Source organism: Amblyomma maculatum, chromosome 5 (genome assembly GCF_055883805.1).
Source record: "Amblyomma maculatum isolate TAMU_Amacu chromosome 5, ASM5588380v1, whole genome shotgun sequence".
NCBI classification, from domain to species: domain Eukaryota; kingdom Metazoa; phylum Arthropoda; class Arachnida; order Ixodida; family Ixodidae; genus Amblyomma; species Amblyomma maculatum.
The window spans coordinates 138135621-138155582 of record NC_139348.1 but is presented as its reverse complement, the minus strand read 5'-3'; the positions used below and the strand labels follow the sequence as shown (position 1 = coordinate 138155582).

At 42.6% G+C, this 19962-nt stretch overlaps 1 long non-coding RNA gene across 2 annotated transcripts in view; it reads right to left on the bottom strand.

Annotated features, from left to right (window-relative positions):
• Positions 1-3089: 3089 nt before the first annotated feature.
• The window catches only part of LOC146189712 (uncharacterized), a 40181-nt gene continuing 23308 nt past the window's right edge, over positions 3090-19962 (bottom strand). The window contains exons 3-4 of one of the 2 annotated variants that reach the window (XR_014707681.1): positions 10151-10338; positions 3090-3420 (exon numbers count right to left, since the gene is read on the bottom strand). This is a non-coding gene — a long non-coding RNA (uncharacterized LOC146189712). The remainder of the gene's footprint in view (positions 3421-10150; positions 10339-19962) is intronic. The other variant, XR_014707680.1, reaches the window with a different exon arrangement.

Genomic DNA, 19962 nt, shown 5'->3' with positions numbered 1-19962 from the left:
TATTCTTTGCGTTCATTCTACTCAGCTGAGGAGAACAAAAGTGAATAAGGCGGCGCGACCGCTACACGCAGAGCATCTGGCATAATCCCGCAACATCGAGGCGCAGCTTTGTCTTCCGCTGGCTGCGTCACCTTCGAGCGTGGTACGCCATGCCACCGCTAGTGCAGATCTTGCTTCCTCGGATGGCTTCTGCAGCTCACGAGGACACTCCAGAGGCCTTCTTCCGGCCTCCTTACTACGACGCCAACGCTCCGCCTGAGTACACCTTTTCCACTTTGGGTCAGGTACGAGGACGAAAGGTTCCACTCGATGTTCCTAGTAATTACCGGCTCATTCGTTCTTGACGGCTCGTTTTCACGCCCAGAATACAATATGATGACTTCTTGAAGACAGCTGAGCCAAGTGCACTTTTAATTAATCACTACGGCTGATACGCTAGTTGCGAGTGCATCAATGATTGCAGTGCTAAAGATAATATCACAAGCCATTCACACCAAATGCTTAAACTTACTGTTGAGACATAGAGAAAACTCGTTGCTACTGCCATTAGGGAGAGATTGTTGATAATGTCAAGTGGCTGAAGAGCGAGTGGTTGAAGGCGAACAGGCTGCGGTATTTTATTTAAATGCAGAGGGAGCTTCTATACAGCTAGCACCTAAGCATAGTGGAATCGTGTTCGTTACCGTTCTGCAGGAAGCAAAAGCAACAAGTTTAATGAACGCGCATTTGGGCGTGTAGCCTGCAGCAACACTATTAATTTGATTTCAACATTCTAATGTACAATTCAGGAAGGTATAGAGAGAGGCTTTTATTTCAGAACAATGTTTGGAGTGGTTAAACAGCTAATTCTTCTCTGCGCGTTCACTGGGCTTTTAACCTCTAGTGCTCTAATTATCTGCCTAAATTTAAGAGCAAAGGTTTCCCTGTTGAAGATAATGCGTTTAGTAATCGCCCAGCATTTACCGCTGATAACGTTTTCGCACACTTAATGCTGCTGATTCCAGTTTGGGGCACGTCTATCCGAAGCGTTCACTGTGGCTGCTTGTACCACGGTGCACTTTTTTTTTCTTCGCTTATATAGAAAACCTTGTTTGACTGCTGTCGGCTCGTCTTTAATTCCGTTCTTGATTTTATGACCTGGGAGGGACTTCGATGTATTGTTCAGCAACTAAGCCTAAGGTCTCGCTATGGAGTGTCCAGACCTTTGCCGTTGTCTTCTCTAAGCTGGAAGACCTAGAAAAATCACTTGCACAATTCTCCTTGTTTAAGCATATACGTGAACATAGTTTTGCTACTCTAATTTGCATTTTATTATATTACGTTGATGCAAAGCAGGTGATCAGTAAGGCCATGGCGCACGAGCTGGCGGAACGACGACACAGAGACCCATCCGTCGGTAAACGGTGGCGAGATTTCTGGGCGGGATTGACCACCGTCGACCGCAACAGCGTCTATTGTCTGCTCTCCGAAATTACTAAGGTTTGCTTCTGGTTTCGGCTGACATATTCGCACACTAAGCCTAGCTAAGTGATGTTTACTGTTTCTGTACTGCTTGCTGATGTGCTCGAAAGGAAAGTAAAAACAGAACAAATGGCCTTTGATCAATTCCGCCTACCTGCTCGCTCCCAATATCACGCACAAGGTATATTTGAAAGTGTTTTTGCTTTTGAAATAGTTAAGGCCAGACTGACGTTTAATTAGGCTAGAATGAATGGGATATCCTTATTGCGTGCGGAGGTTCCCGGTCACAACGAACACGTTCTCAACCGCTGCGGCGACTGCACCATCTTGGTTGCCCGGAGGAAATGACAGAACTAGGTATTTCACATATCGCGTGAATATAACTTTCATGAGTCCTGTCAGTCAGGCCTCGACAAGCGATGGGGCTTCCATTCGCGATATACCAAGAAGCTGTACTTTGTTGTGGCACTGCTGCGTCGGATGCAGTGTTTTGTGTGCTCGTTTCAGAAGTCGACGACAATCATTGGCACAAGTGTTAACAAAATGCCAGAAAATGCCGCCCTAAGAACGAAACGGCCTTCTTCGGTTTCGTGAGAACGCTTGGAGCACAAAGACACTGTAGGCCTTACCTTGAACAAATATTCACATAATTTACTAAATTTACGCATACGCGACTCGCGAAATTGGTTTTTGAGCAAAGGTGAAAAGGCACTTCAGTTTGAAACTCGGAGTTCTGGTTCTACCGGACCCGGAGGCTTTATGCCATGAAAAATGAAATCGAGTTATCCCTGTATGCGTGACAAAATTCGCTGCCCTGTAAACTTCTGTAACGCTTAGGCAAATGTTATAACCTAATAGAGATTTCATATTATTTTATAAAGCTTTGTTCGTCATGTTCAGGACGTTTCTCAATTTTATGTGTTTATTTTAACGAGTTTTAAAAACGTCTTATTCTACCATTTTTGCTGTTCAAATGTTTTAGAAATACTATCTCTTTGAAATATGACTTTAGTATGGATTCGCTGCTCTTTTTTACGGTTCAAAACATTGCCCGTTTCTTTTATAATAAGTATAAAAATATTAAGGTAACTCTCTTCAGACTCTGCTAATGCTGAAGGGTCGAAAGTAGATTTATTTTTATGGATAGCTTTCATTTAACATTTGGGTTTTAAGTACGACATGATGGTCAAATAAAAGCTATTATTACTTGCCGGTAATATCAGCTCCCTCTTCAAGTGCACAGAGGTGACATATGGCTTGGAAGCCTACTTGTATGCATGCTCTAAAATTTGCGAAGCTAGGCACCATGCTTGTCTCCAAACCTCAGATAGATGCTTCGGGCAAGTAAGGAAAAACGTGATGCGACATTGAAGCTGCCATGTTGTGTAATGTAAGAGTAATAATTTTTAAGTAGTCACCTTATGTATACATACCTCCCCTAAAAAAGTAGCGGCTATAAAAAACACGATGAATTAAAAGTGACTTGGCAGGTACGGCTTCGTGAATGAACAGCGAAAATCAGCTTTTCATGATATATTCCAAACATGAATGTTTCAATTTCCCTTTTTCCTGCACCGTAATGGTAGCGACATATTGAAGACAGCAGGTGTATTGTTTGTACGAAATGAGTTTTAGGGCGCTGAGGAATACATTCGGGTCAATTCTTGTTCATATCTTTCTTTTGTGATCAAACACTGCGCAGAATGGCACCTGGCGAGAGAACAGACTCGACGAGAGCAAGTTCACGGATAAGGTGCTCCTTGACGGCGTCCTAAGTTCAAGGATTGCCTACCTGTCTTTCTTGAGGGCTCAGCGACAAAGCCCTGGCTGGATGAACTTGACAGAAACGCTGCTGGATATTGGTTTCTCCAGCAAGCAGGTTTTCTTTGTTATGCACTGCACATTCAGCTGCTCCTTGGGTCGAAGAAGGGATTTGGCCCCAGGCACGGCTCCCCAGCGCTGCATGGTCGCATATAAGCCGGGAAGGCGGTCTATCAGCACAACGTGCAGGCAATTAACACGTAGAAATGTTCCCAACGAGTGCTACTACTTATAAATCTACGAATAAAATGTACTGAGAGCGCATGTGCACGGGCGCTTTGATCTGCGTTAACATCACAGATGCATAACTGCGGCACGCAGAGGCAGTGATGACCTTCTCTCCTTAAGAAAGAGGGCAATCCTTCACTCTGTTATCAGCACCTTTGAAAGATATATGTTTAAAATTGTTCCTACAGACATCTTATGATGCAAGCCTGTAATATACATAAATAATTTCCGTTTGCGGGCGTGGAAACCACATTTCGCCATCTAAAGGAAAAGTTATTTTATTTGGCACTAATATTTGCCGGTTTTCAGCTTATAGATTTGAAGCGTAAGAGAGATAGTAATGTGAAAAAGCCATAAATCACATACGATATCAACATGCATTGATATTATATATTCCTGTTATATATTTATGAGGGGAAACATACTGAGCCTGAATTAATCTTATATACATAATTTGACATATAATCGAAAAAAATAACTAAAGCTAGGAAACTTCATAGATTTCAATCAGGCATCTGACCTATTTAATCATAATATTGTACTATACAAATGACAAGCATATGGTGTTCGACGTTCACGCCTTGGGCTGCTTCCTTTTTATTTAACCCCGCAGACGCAGACTTTTCCTGATGACACTAACTCTGCTGAAAAGATTCCTCATTTTAGTGTTCTTCAAGTTAATCTTATTGTGATTTTTCTGCCCAATTTTTGTATTATGCTCAAATAAAATATATGGTTACCCTAGTTATATAGAATTTCTCCGAGCGACTGCTCCATTGACAAACTCATAAAGAAAGTAATCGTAGTCTTAGTGCGTTGCATGAATGGTGTACTGTTTATGGGGTAACGATAAATATGCGGAAGCCAAAAGCTGCTCTGTCTCGACCCATAAACAGCATATTACACCTACCAGCCGCAGTATCATTGAGAATAATTCATACAGTTTCCGACAGCTTCATGTCATTTAGCGGTGTTTTGGATTCTATCGTGGTATGTTCTGTTAAAAATAAACTATTACTGCAGCTGGCTTTCCGTTAAGATGTCAGTCTGAGTTTCTCATTGACACCAGTGTGTTGTCCACGTCAAACATGCCGAGAATACTAACTTATTTGCGGAATGAGAAGAACGTAGCGAAATGAGCAATGCATGTACAAGAGAAGTCAGCTGGTATTGTGTAGGATCCGAAAAGTCGAGTCTCTATATCTCACTTCATTGCTACGAACCCTCGTAAAACAAGGAGATATGAGGTAAAAGAAAATTGAGCCCATCCTACTATGCAGGGAAAACATACCGAGGATATTAAAGCTTTCTACAAAAAGAAGGGCCCAGCAAAATCAGCACTGCATGATCCGTTCTAAGTGAGACGCCGATTGCAAGTGTGTAGGATACGGAACGTATAGTTTCAATATCTGACTTGATTGTGGCAAACTGTCATTAAACAAGGAGATATGGGATGAAAGACAACTCATTTATGTGTGGTATGTAAGAAAAACCTGCCGGAAATACTTTTTCTGAAAGACGATAACCTCGCAGAATTCGCACATTAGGCTCAGGTGAGTCTTCCCAAGTAGCACACAATACGCACTGCCCTGTGCCCATATGGGCAAGTGCGCTGGGGCAGCCGATATAATACACATAACGGTCCCCAATAGGAATCACCCTTCATGCTTGGAGAGAACAGTCATACGCCGAATAGGAGACAGGAAAGGTACTTGTGTCATTGCCTGTTGGTTGGTTGGTTGGTTTGTGGGGTTTAACGTCCCAAAGCGACTCAGGCTATGAGAGACGCCGTAGCGGAGGACTCCGGAAATTTAGACCACCTGGGATTCTTTAACGTGCACTGACATCGCACAGCACACGGGCGCCTTGCTTTTCGCCTCCATCGAAAAGCGGCCGCCGAGGCCGGGATTCGATCCCGCGTCCTTGGGAATAGAACGCAGGGAATAGAACAAGGAATAGAACGCAGACCACAGGAGGCACCAATTGACGAAGTCAGAGGGGATGCCAATGCGGATGATGCTGATACGGGTGCTGTTCACACTACCGCAATCATAGCGTGATGACAGTGCTCTTGAAGACAACGAACGACATTCATCCAGGTGTGTCATGCCAGAAGAGCGATTTGAAGGTGTCCAAAATGACTTACACTACGATGAGTGAAAATGCCAGTTTGGTGTGTGTGTATGTGTGTGCTGACTGACCGACATACTCAGTGCGTGTGAACGCTAAAGGAACACGGGAGCAAGAAACGTTGTAGTGTGCACAACACAGTGCGATAATGTAGATTGTGAGAAGCACTTGTTTGAACAAATAATTAGAAAAAAGTTGTACAGTGCACTTAAAGGTGTTGAGTATGAATAACGCTATCCCGTTCCACTCTTGAAGGCGAAGCTTAAGCGTTCTCCAAATTTTTTGGGCCTGCCTTATGGGCTACGCAGTATTCATTTCAGAAACAGCTTGATTTGCACAACCCACACTGTCCTCATCGTGTCCGCAACAATAAATTCGTTACTTTTTCTTGAATATTATGTAACAAGAGAGGTACGTTGCAGTTTTCTATTACTTTATTTTGCTGTACTTGTTATATACCGCTCATGCGACGCCTTGAAATTTTTAGGAATAGGTTCTAAACGTAAATACAGAGACTTGTCACAAATGTGCGCAGAAGTCTCAAGTAACTAAGGGAAGTATAGTGCAACTTTCTGGTGGCACAATTTTCAATTTATGTGATACGGTAGGGTACTGACAGTTTTCAAGAAAAGCTGAATAGTTCCTTAATGTGTGTGCAAGGGTTATTTTGTTCCCGTTCGGAGGTTTTTAAACCGACAGTACTCCTCTTTTCCTGCGTGTTAAGTTTCTCGCCTTAAATATCCACTAGACGGTAACGTGGTGATTTTTAAAATTTCTTGACGTATGAAGCTTCGATTTTTCAGAGCTCGCAAGGCGTTGGAGCTTAGTTTCATTGCTAAAAATCTCAAGATGCAATACAAATAGTACTTTTAGTAGGAAACATACAGGAAACGAGTACATTTTCATATTAAAGGCTTCTGAGAATCAGGACAACAGGAAATTTCAACCCCTAAAATCCAATGGGATAAAAAATACTGCCGTAATTGGTTGTGGTTGGGGCTGCTAAATTCATCATACTTATTGAGAATTTGTGGATGATTATGTTTCAAAGACTGTAGTTTGTAATTGGTGCGGAAACATGAAATCAGCCACAAATCAGTGCTGCGTGTAGAGGCATTACTTTGATAATGTTGTAAGGATGCGATAGGCGTAATTAACTTCCTGAAAGCGGTGATAATAAATAAAAAGAGTGCAGCATATGAAATTCATAAATGTTTTGTATAGGGACTATATTGTATTCAGGAAAATAATGTTCAGTTGAAAAGTAGTAATCAATAATGCGCGCAATCTTCATTTGCAACATGTAAACCTTCTTAATGTTGCCTGTCAACCACACCAAATTGCAATAGTTAATCTATGAGAAGAACAGCGCCTGATATATGTGAAGTTTAGTATGCACTGGAAGTAATAGAGCGGCAGCGAGATAAGGCCTCGGTTGTTTTACTGAGCTTTGCGCAGATGTTGGTGATGTGCGAGTCCCATGTTAATGAATCGGAAAACGTCACTCCTAGAATCTTACGTTCATTTACAACTGAAATTTTTTCTCCATCACAGAGAAGAGTGATCGCCAAGTTGACAATTTTATTTCTCGGCCGCAAAATTTTTACTTTTGTTTTTGCCGGATTAATTTTCAATCGGTTATTCGTTGAGCTGAAAACCAATCTTTTGAGCAGTCGTTATATTGTGTTGCAAAACTGTTTTCTTCTGGGCCAGATAAAATAATGCTACTATCATCACCATAAATAATAAATTTGCCCTCCATCCCAGACGTCACAATGTCATTATATACACATTAAAAAGGAACTTGGAAATAAAAGAAAACGATATCTTAGACAAAATAGATTAGTATGAAATAATGCTTAACCGAAAATTTAATCCTGAAAAAACAAAAATGCTCACAATCGGTAAAGATTATGACACACATCCACCAAGCATAAAAATGAACAGTATGAAACTCAAAGTAGTAACTGAACTCAAAATACTTGGTATAATATTTGATAGAAAAATGTCCTTTTTACCATAACCTAAAATATATACAAGATAAAGTTCAAACTTTAACAAAAAAGTTAAGTAGATTCACAGGAGGGAGAAAGGGCATCAAAAAAGAAATATTACGAGAAATTTACGTACAAGCAATTGAGAGACAAATAGTATACGCATCCCCAGTGTGGTATGACGGGAGAGTGTACAAGAAAAAGAAGCTGGGAGTCATCCAAAGAATTCCGTTAATTTTAATAACAAAAGCCTATCGAACTACTCCGAACGTAGCTCTCAATATACTGGTAGGAATTCCTCCGGTTACATTAAATATAGAACAAGAAAACGAACGATATTCAATCATGCAGAAGGAAAAACTTTTCAAATGGGAAACCGTGGAAATAGAAAGTGAACAAATAAAAGATAGACGCAATATATGGGAATATCATCCATCAGAGAGACCAAAATTTGAATTTCAAGAAGAAATTACTGAAACAGATATCAAACATTTTACAGACGGATCTCAAACACAAAAGAAAGGCGCGACAGGAAACGTGATGTAAATGAAAATTGTCACAGCATTCGTAGTATTTTATTATTCATGAATAATAATAGAGTATAAACAATATAAGCTTCCCAGTTACAGCAACAACTCTGTAGCAGAGACAGTAGCAATCAAAACAGCAGAAGAATATATCAAACAAAAAGATGACGGAAAAGCATACTAAATAATAACACAATCTCAGTACTCTGAAGTCGCTCAATAACCCTAAAAGTAACAATCCATTCGTTCAAGAAATAAAGCAACAATTACTAAAAAACAAAACTTCGAAAATAATATTGACATACATAACAGGCCATAGTGACAATGAAGGTAACGACAAAGCAGATGAATTAGTAAAAGACGCTTGGGATGATGGTAAGAAAATAGCTGTTCCCATCACGAAACAATTCATCAAAAAACAACTTAAAAAAGATGCTAGAAAAGTGAAATATCGTATGGAACAAAGAGGGAAAAGATACATATACATACGAAATGTCAAACATATTCCGGGACAGTTTCCAACTGATCACTACCAATCCCAAGCATTAACAGGCTAGATTTAATATAAGCAATAATACCCGATGTTCTTGTGACAAAATACCTGCAATTTTTGATCGTTATCTAGAGGACTGTTCAGTGACAGAGGAACAAAATAAAATATTAAGCAAACTCTTAGGGATATTACCAGTGAAAAGAAAACCGGAAATACTAAAAACGAAAACAGCACGCATATCATTAAAGAAATGCTAGAGATAATATTGGAAATATCCTATGATTAGGCACAGTTTTGACCACCACTGCGGCCTTTGGCGAGGGGCGAGCATGCTTCGGAGGTGGCACAACTGGCGCCCAACGTGGGGCTGAATTAGCACCCATGTGGACGATTACTCTTCCCGAGGGATGCGCACGACAAATACACAGCGGGCCGTGTAACAAACATCGTTAATCTCACAGGGGGTCGTCCAAGGCGGTGCGGGGTCGTCGTCCGGGGGGCTGGAGCCTGCGGGTCGTCTTCCGTGGAGAAGCGCCAGGAGCGAAGCAGGAACGAAGAGCAGGGTCGAAGAGAGAGCGAGACGGCGGCGCGTGCCTGCCTTTATAGCCACCTCGCGCGGGACCGGTTATCCCCGAGCGAGCGGGGAGAGGGAAACAGGCACCGCGCAGGGAGCATTGGGAAGTGGCGCGGCCTTCGAATGCGCGGCGCGCCACGGGCCTAACAGATATGTGGCGCAGGGCCCCGCACTCTTCAAGGACTTTCTTTTGCCTTATAATGTTGTCTCCCATCTAGTAAGAGATCTCCCAATTATCATGCAGGGGGCTTCGCCCCCACTATTGGTTCCAATCGCAATAAAATGTTTCTACCACCCACTATGTTTGGATTTAAAGGACAAATCAACACTTTTTTGGGAAGGCCTACCTTCTCTTCCCAGAGGTGGTATTTGGGGTCGGAGTGCGCGGTTTATATTAATAACAAATGGGCGGGTTAGTTGTATATTCCTTTCTTAGGCATCGCCATCAAGGCTTTGTGGAGCCCCGTACCCCGGGCGGATAACTTCTGCGAGTGTTTGCAGTGCTATAGCCTCGCCGCGTACGTCACTATGTTGTCGAGGAGGACGGGGTGGAATCCCGAGTAATCGGAACCAAGAGCAGGAGAGCTCGGTCAGCGGTATGGATGCACTGGCTTTTTTCCTGCCTTGGTGTCCTAATATGCAGATATGGAATTTCTATTTGTCGGGGTAGTAATATATTTGCAGTGTCCTGGCGGCCGGGCTATAAATTTACCTTAAATATAATGCTCATGGAAAGCGCTGAAAGACAGCCTAAGTCCACTCCGCAAAGGATTGATGGCACATTTTTAAGGGTCCCCCGTAATTTGGGTCTATTGTCTCTAATTGTTTAGTCATATTACTGTAAATAAAGCAAAGCAAGTTAGCAGGAAATTTTTGGGATAGTAGGTGCTCTGAAAATAGAAGCCAAAACACTCGGACTTACTGACGTCGGGCCCTCAAATCCACGGCTGTTTCGATACATGTTCACTCGTCTCAGGCGGATTCAGTCCAGGCCCTTCTATTCTTCCTGGTTTCTGGTCCCCCATCGGCTTTAATTTTCGCAACCCAACCGCTACATTCACGCCTGTTATTGGCAGCACCTCGCTGCCTTTCTGACGTTTATTGGCGCTTCTGTAATACAGAAGTTTTCACGGAGATCCAGGTTGAAGCCACTTCAACAACGACTGCTTGGCCACACTGGTCATGGCTGAAGATCACGTGGCGCTCACGCTTCAAATCGGCATGAAGGTCGACTCTGCTTCAACGGACCGGCTTTGTTATCTGAGTAACGGGACCTAGAAATATATCGCGTTATATCCAGTAGATTTTGCATAAACATTTGCACACTTTGCATCTGGAGAAATGAACTAAATTGTATTCAATCTTTTTGCTTGTTATCAGCAACTTCCCTTGAAGTTTTAGACATGCATGTATGCTATATGTACTGTTCATCTGCAATAAAGCCCTGGTAGCTTCTTCAGAATAATAGTTATTTCTGAAGTTACACGTGGGGCGGGGGGGGCGAATGGTAATGCTAATTTGTAAATTAATATTTTAGCGATGTTCAAAAAAACTCAGGACTCTGGGCTATCAAAAGGAACGAATTGAAGAACATTTTGCGTTACGAAATTTTAGTAGCCAAACAACAAGTATTTAGCGTGAACAATCAGTAACAAAAATATTGTTGCTAAAGCATATTCACAGTGATGCGCAGAAGCCTATGGACAGCGCTTAGTCGGAAATGTAATTAAACTACGTAATGTGACCGGCATCTCAATAGAAAAAGCGCTTACATTGCAAAGCTCGCAGGCACCATGAAATATTTCGGTTATAAATGCAACACATGAAAATATATGAGAAAGGGAAAGAGCTAGTTAAAGATTGTTCACTTTAATGTTCCGAATGGCATGACCTGCATGTTAACATCGACAGTCGTTCACAAGGAATATACAACCGGACAATCAAACATCGACAGCTCCTGAAGATATTGCTAACGTGGTTACATATGTGGCTCTTTCTCGCAAAAGGTTAACAACGTATCTTTTTTTTTCGATATTTTAAATTAGTCATGCAATCACATGAGCTCAAGAGGCGTGTTTCGCGAAGAAAAATTTGTTTTAGAAATACTCAGTAGTTTATATTAAAACGCTGAAAACAACAATGCATTGTTTGCATAATATTGTTACGGACGACAAGGAAGAAGAAGCGGGCAGTGGCGCGGGCAGGAGCGCTCGCGCTAGGCCCGCGAACATTCATTAAAACGTCATCTGCCATCGCCATCGGTCATGTTCTGTCTCCTGTCTTCATCGGCTTGCCGCTTCGTAACATTTGGTTGGAGGTGCGGGGTACGGCATCCCCATCCTAACCTTAGAGCATCGACGCCATCTTCAAGCCGGGACCATCCCCGAGGGCCCAGGGACATCGCCTAGCAGCTTCGCCCCAGCCCTTCAAGCCCGGACCTGAACAACTACCACCGCCCAGCCCCCAGCCCGGACCTGAAGACAAGAACAGACATACCGATCAGAACCGAGATGAAGGACCCGAAAGACCCGAATGACCCGAAGGAACCGATGGACACGAACACGCAACCCTCGCCCAAGCTGCCCGACGTGACCTCGAGGCATCGGTCCCATGGACTCTGGTGACGGATGGTTGACAGCTCCAAGGGAGGTGGATCACCCACGCATCAGACATCGTACCGGCAAGCCGTTCTATTCTTCCTTCTTCCTCTTCTTCTTCAAGCATCCAGACACGCCCATAATCACACCATAAAATCATTAACATCGCTAAACTTCCTCGTCCACGATCGGGACGATCGCTCGGTGGCCCCGGGTCATGTTACGGACGACAAGGAAGAAGAAGCGGGCAGTGGCGCGGGCAGGAGCGCTCGCGCTAGGCCCGTGGACATTCATTAAACGTCATCTACCATCGTCATCGGTCATGTTCTGTCTCCTGTCTTCATCGGCTTGCCGCTTCGTAACAATATTTTTCAAATATCGTAAAAATTTAATCCTGTCATCTCTTGTTATCGCGTCCCTCTGTGCTTCTCGCTATCCTCTCCCTGTCCCTTTTGCTTCCTCTGACGACAGCTCGGGAGCTGCAGACAATATATACGAATTTCTGTGGCTTCCAACATAATATTATTTCTCGTTTCAGTTATATTATCAAACCACTACCACCATGAAACCGAAAACACAGTTGTTTCACGCCCAATAATAATACTCTAATTGACGCTGCGATTTCGTGCAAGAGTTTGCAGCACGACTTTTATTTTTGCATTGGATAGCTGTGGTAAAGGCAGGTAATACAGATGTACTTTTTATTATAAAAAGTATCAGGCAAGCTATAACAAGCGTTATATATGGGGAGGAGCCTGTAACATAAGAATAGCATTTATGATCTAATAAATGGTGCAAACAGATCTTGCGAAGAGAAACAGAAACTAGTTTATTGGAACTAAATCTCCCTCAGTAAAGAAACAAAAGCATTAATGCTGACGCCCGCCACATCTGCTGCAAGTGCATTCCATTCAGTGTTCTTTTTTTTTAATAATTTCATGTTCTAATCTTGCACTTAATTTCGCGAACCTTTTTTCGTGATCCAGTCGGGCTGACAGGCAGTGTGTCGGTGAAATAAATTTCTGTCTCTCGATTTTTTTTCTTATTATAATATAAGGAGTGCATCAGCTTCAGCCTAAAATTTTTGTTTTCATTTTACACCAATTGTCCTCATCCAATTGCATTTTTCATGTCAGTGACCTCTTTTTATTATTGTTTCGACGAGAACTTGGTTGCCCCGCTTTATATACCTAAATAGTGTTGGTGGGGATCCCGTACGGCACTAGCATACTCAAAGTGCAGCTTTACCAGCTCCTGATAAGCTGCAAGCTTTAATTTTACGGTGAATATTACCAAGTGTCCGGTTTACTATGTTAATATTTCCACTTTTCTTATTTATTATCATTTAAATGTGTTGATTAAGCCTGAAACCTTTAGTGAGAGTAAGACAACTATTTTGTTTCGGATGTTCTTTTGTTTTTCGATATATCATTTCCTGTTGCAGGCAGTTCAAAACTATTAACCTTTATTTAGAAGACCCCATAAAAGATAAATATGTTCGTTGCCTGCTATAGTTCAATGGCTGGAAACAAGGTCGTGCTGCTGCGTTGTCATTTCCACCGCTACTTCGTTCCTGCCAATGCCCAAGAGCAGCAACTGCAGATGACAGAAGTGTCTTTTAGAAAAATGTTTACGCTGCTTCTGCGGCCTTTCCCACTGATATGCAGATGCCATCTGGCATTCACATACCTACAGATACACATACAGAGTAAAAAAAAATCAAGGTGCTATTTCATTATCATCATCAGCCTGACTATACCCACTGCAGGGCGAAGGCCTCTCCTATATTTCTCCAATTAACCCGGCTCTGTACTAGCTGCATCCACTTTACCCCGGCGAACTTCTTAACCTCATCAGTCCACCTAACTTTCTGCCACACCTGCTACGCTTTCCTGCCTTTGGAATCCAGTTTGTTACCATAAGCGACCATCGGTTATCCTCTCTTCGCACTACATGTCCTACCCGAGCCCATTTCTTCGTCTTGATTTCCACTAGAATATCGGTAACTTGAGTTATTTCTCTGACCCACTCTGCGCGCTTCATATCTCTTAATGTTACCCCTACCATTTTTCGTTCCATAGCCCTCTGGGTTGTCCTCAACTTAAGTAGAACTCTCTTGGTTAGCCTCCACGTTTCAGCCCCATAGGTGAGTACAGGTAAGATGCAACTGTTGTATACTTTGCTCTTGAGCGATACGTGGTCCGTAACGACATCAAACTGGCGCCCGTAGAAGTATACCCGAAAAGGAGAACTGGATTCGGAAATCGAAGGGAGTAGATTTCAAAGAAGCACGAGAAAAGGCAGCGTTCTAAATTAGCATAAGGGCCAGGACGATTCGTACATGTTGGAGAGTGCTCAATACGGTGGAGCAACATTTGGTAAGGAGTAATGATGTATGAGCGTTCTGAACATAGTTTTCACGTTTTCTAACCCAGGGACTATTTTCTAGCATATACAAACTTTCTTTAATTTTGGTATTCAACTCTTGTCAAACAGCAGAGTGCTTGATCCTGGGGAATTCTCTTTATCCCTTTACATTTAACATTTACGCATCCCTACATTTAACGTTCCCTGCTTCTCCCCCGAAAACCAGTAAGATATTATTAGTAGCCTCAACATTTCCCTAACCCACGATCTTGCGTTCTGTGCATACTCAATGGTATACGTACATAATGTATTAGATTCCCGGATCGGGAGGAGTTTTTCTTCAACTACGAAGTTTCTGAGGAAGCTGTACAGCTTTCCTTTGTAGCCGTATAGCTACGCTTGGGTGAATGCCAATGAGTAATTACTCGCTTATTACTTTTTCTCTTCTGTCCGCTTGAAGCAGCGGAGGTGGCTCAGCTACAGAGCCAGTAGCAGGCCTATGCATTTTCTTTTCCTTCTTCCTACAATCACAACAACAACAGGGCCACGACAGACGTGAGATCTAGGTTTCAAGAGCGTTTTGTTCAACATTCCGTCTCGTCCCGCCGCGATGGTGGTACGGAGCTGACCCAGAGCAAACCAGATCTCGGCATCTGCTATGTCGGCGTCCAAGGTGTCGTTGGGGAGACACGAATATGAGGTAGAAAGTGGAAGGCGTGAAATAAGTGCTTCAATAGAGGGATGCGGAGTAATTTCGATCACCTGGGGACCTTCAACGTGGACTGAGATTGTACAGCCCATGGATGCCTCTTCGTTTCCCTTCCTTCGAAACGCAACCGCTGGAGGTCAGCTGCGTTTCGATGGAGGCGAAACGAAGAGGTTATGATCTTACCTAATTAATTGTAGGGGTCCGCTCAAACGTGAGACAGATAGTGTGTCCTCTTTCCCCCTTTTCCTAAAGCTTACTGAAACAAAAATATAAAAGAAAATCGCGGAACGCAAAGGCGTTGCTAAAGGAGCTATTGCGCCTACTCTTGATGCAAAACTTGACCGTCCCCTCATTCAAACTTTGCTCATGACCATTGTTGAACACAACCATGGAAAGAGCTTTGGTGCGTATCACTATATTTGAGCCATCGCTAAGTTAACCGCATTTTTATCAGCTGCAAATTATTTCTACTGCATTTTCACTGGCGAATGATGTTCTACGTTTTTACAGCTACAAAACATCGTGTAGTCTGCCTCGATTGACTCGCGCGGGAGCGAAAAACATTGGCTGCGGTCTAGGTTCGGTTGAACCTAGTGGGCCGCACACTTCTTGAAACGCACGACATGTACCAAGACAGAAGAGCACAGCGCTGGCCTCTAGATTTACCTGGCACCAAATATGCGATGGACTGCGAGCTGATCTCTGCTCTTCCAGGGCCTGGCATATTTTTCTACATAGGATAGAGCCTACTCAGACAAAAAAGGAAACCCGTCTTACACTCAAAAGTCTTACCCATCATTGATGTAATCCACAACTGCTCTTAAGCCAACTGAAATTCACTTGCGCTACTGTCGGCCAAGCAATATCCTATCCCGACTACATAGGCCCCGGTCAACCCTCCGTAGATGCTCCCATTATGGAGGCTTAAATTAGGGCAGCCCTCCTTAAACTCCGCATATAAACACCTCAAGAGGGCAAATCACCAATGCCATACTCAGAAACCTAGATTACCGTTCTATTTATCTGCTCATTGAATATTTTAACAAGTACTGGGAAGCGAGGAAGCTACCAGCTGAATGGAAGCATGGTAAAATAATATTCATCCCTAAACCCAACAAGCCCATTAATATCCAAAATATCAGTCCCATCTTCCTGACTTTATGTCTGGGCAAACTGAGCATGTATTACCCGCTCGTCTTACGCAACACATGGAATCTCGGATTGTATCCTCATCGTATGGTAGGATATCGAGCCCATGTATCAGGATGTCCTGGTACAGATTTCACATGCTATCCTAAATGACTGGTAACACCACACCAGAGCACTTCTGGCAGTCTACCTCACCGTGTGTCACAAGCTGCTTCACCTATTATACAGCGGAAGATGCGGGAGCTTATGGCTGGAATATAGAGCGAAATTCACGGGACTCCGTCGCTCCTCTGGACAAGATTCGACAAGCCGATGGGGCAGCGACCGCCTGTCCTTGACGCGGCTGCTGCATAGTCGGCCGAGGGTATAAAATAACCGACAGCAGCACGCCCTCACCAGTGCGTTTGGGAAGATTCAAACTTCCGGCCACTCCGCGGTGCTCCGAAAGCGTATTGTGTTTTCTTCGGGCCCGCGATCGACGCATCGTCCTCTGCACCTGTACGGCCGCCGCTACCGAGCAACACAGCCTTCGACGCCTCAGCAAACAAGAAAGACGTGAGAATTTCATTCGCCACGGACTGTTGTTCAATCGAACATTATTTTCGCTTTGTTAACTTTTGACCTGACTTAGTAGTATTTTACTCTGTGTTCTTATGTAACTTTTGCTCATACTTATAATATCTGAAATACCTGCTTTATTATCTTTATAATCTTCATATTTTTTATCACAGTGTTTTGTTCATTGTCGGGTTATTTTTTTTTCTCTTATCATTTATTTCTTCGTCTTTATCAATATCTTGTCGTGGCGTTGTATTCTCTTTCATTGTACTCTATTATTATCAGTGTAATTTTGGTCTGCTATTTATAAACCTTGAATTGTTTGTAAAAGAAAGTGACCTATTTGTACTTATTCCTCAATCACACACCGACACACGTGCTTCACGGGTTGATCGGCCTAACTTTTAAATGTGTTCACAACCCTCATAGAGGAACGACGGGTAATCGTGAAGGGGATCCCGCACCTCTTTTGACCGTAAAGGCGGGGGTTTGTGACACCGTGAAAGCAAATGCAGTCTTCTGGCAGTCTACCTCACTCTGTTAAGCAAATGCTTCCTTTAAAGTTGCGCGTGTACCGAGAACAACCTATACTCCTCTCTAAGTCCTCACAGATGTATCGCCATTACGTACAGGCACATTTCACAGCAGATTAGCGGTTTTTATTTGTGTGAATTATCCGTTCTGGTCGGTCCACCTTAAGACAAATTGACCTAACAACTAATTTACCTACCATATCTAAGTGCCCGAATTTCGAACCGACAGCCCTAGCCCTGCTGTTATTTTTCCTTGCAGAGAACACTTAATTTGAATAATTAATCCAGACATTATATTTGATACCATAGATTTATGTGCTTTGTGTGAAGTAGGTAAGGTGAATTAATAGTAATGTGAACTCGTCTGTGTGTGTACATATACTGAATAAACCATATTTCTGTCGCGTTCGCTCCCTGGCCGGACGCCGAGCGCGGCCGGGCAGCGGGCAGGAAGGAACTGAGACTTGCCCGATCCCGGCACGATAACAACCCTTTATTTCACGCGAACAGCATCTTATATAGCAAGCACACATGTGACCAGTGACGTCACGGACAGACACTGTTTCAGACGCGGCACAGGCGCTATCAGCACAATTTCGATACTGGATTTTGCTTTAATAAATGCAGTGTACGAACGATTGTCCCCGGACCGAAAAGCAATTGTGGCTGCAAGAAATAGAACTATTCTACTTTTAAATATTGTTTGGCCATCTGATAAACGTCTTTAGTACAGGAGTGGATGAGAAATGGTATATGTAACCAACATATTGTATAGTGAAAGATTAGAAAAGCTTAATAAGTGTATTTATTAATGTTGAATAACAAACATTGCAGCTTATAGCAACTATTCAGAGATGATAAGTTGCTTACTAAGAAAGGTATGTGTTATATTTTGGACAATGATGTCTCGCCACCAAAATCATGGCTCCCATGCATTAGCGGATACTTTCATGAAGGCCTGAAGTATAGCATGAAGCCTATGTAGCATGATTAAGGTACAATATTACATAGGTAGAATCAACTTACAGCTAAGATTTACTTGCTTCCAGCAAAATATGCCCAACAGTGTGTCTCCACGTCAAGGAGGTGACGTTGCCTTATATAGAGAATTTAAAGGTCCCACGATATAAGGGAGGCTTTTGATAGCAAAGTATTTAACATTATTATTATTCAGAGCATCAGCCTTCTGTAAGTATGGAATGAAGTGCTACTCCTCAAAAATTTGTTTTTCTCATAGTATTATCTGGAAACGACCAAGAAATATAACGTCGACTCTATGCAGATTGTTCTTCAGAAGATTAGTTGGCAAAAAAGCATCATGAAAGGTTGTCCTGATAGCAATAAAAAAGTAGACTTTTATCAATACAACTCTAAAGTATATTCCTCTTTAATTGTGACCTTATGAAATTTTCAAAGACTGAATTCAAGTATCAAAATTATCATTTTTCTCTTTCTAAATGGCATGCTTTCAATTGAACATCTCCAGGAATGAGTCGCTAATTATTTTTTCAATTGTCCTTGTCTTCTTCCCATCTCCCTCCTCCTTTTTTTTTTTTTTTCTTTAGTCTGACATTTTTGGTCTATACTGGTATTCCAGCACTTCCGGAAAGCTCTTGACAAGTATTCTGCGGCAGCTATGTTGCTTATCAGGTTCCCTTGAATGCATGGCCTCTTCCTAGAAAAATCTGCCATCATCGAACCTGCCCCTTGTGCTGACTCATCATCCACACCACCTTTTACTTTTCCCTCCCGTTGACGTTTTGTTATCTTTTTCGGGTCACATTTTCATCGGACCCAAGTCGAGATAGTTCTATCCCCGAAAAAATCAACTTCTCGCACTACTAATTCTGCGCCCCTCTCTACTTCCTAACTTTTATTCTTCGGAAACAAAAACCTATATACACCCTGACAGTGATGATCTCGCTGCCCAGACGAATACAGGCCCCTTGTAGAATGTTAGCTTAGGACCTGAGGGTCCCCATCAACCATTGTTCGATTCTCTCTCATATTACCACGTGAAAATTAATACAAATGATGAGAGCCAGCAAAAGAGTTAAGAACCGTAATACTGATGAAAAAACGTTTAAATGAATTGTTAAAGTAACATTACACTGCACAATAACATTTTATTCCACAGATGTGCGCAAAGTGCAATTGCCAGCGTCCGAACAAGCTTATTTGCGCAGTACTGATGCAACAAAACCAACCACAGACAACCGTATTGGTCCGAGAATAAACGCGGAATATATTGGGCGGTAGTCCGTCCGGACGCCAGCGAAATGCTGGTACGTTTTCACCGGAGACGTAACATTAGCGTGGCTCATAACCTGCTCACTACGATAATTCGTTTTTCACCACTGCAAACATTACATTACCTCGAAAGTAACACGGCGTCATGTGCCCAACATCCGCTTCAAAGCTCGCCATTTAAAATTATTTGGACAAAGATTCTGAATGTCGGATTTAGGCAACATATATTAACGTCTGGGTAATCAGTAATGAAAGCAATCCTCTGACACTGCAAGCGCGTCCACCTAAAGAAAGGGCTCGTAGAAATGACCGAGTTTGCCATGAATCACAATCATTTTCATAGGTGCCGAGTCGATTAATCACATACAATATTTCAACGCCAACTGTGTAATAAAATGAGGGCAACGACTGCTAGCGGGGAGTGGCGAGTGGCCACGGAGGAGAAGTAAGCTCTATTTGCATTCTACAGATTTTTTTCGAAATGACAAATCTGTTTCGTGAATTTATAATAACGCTTTTTCAAAGGTTTAACGTCACTAGATTCGTAGGCAGAAGATATATTGTCCTTAGA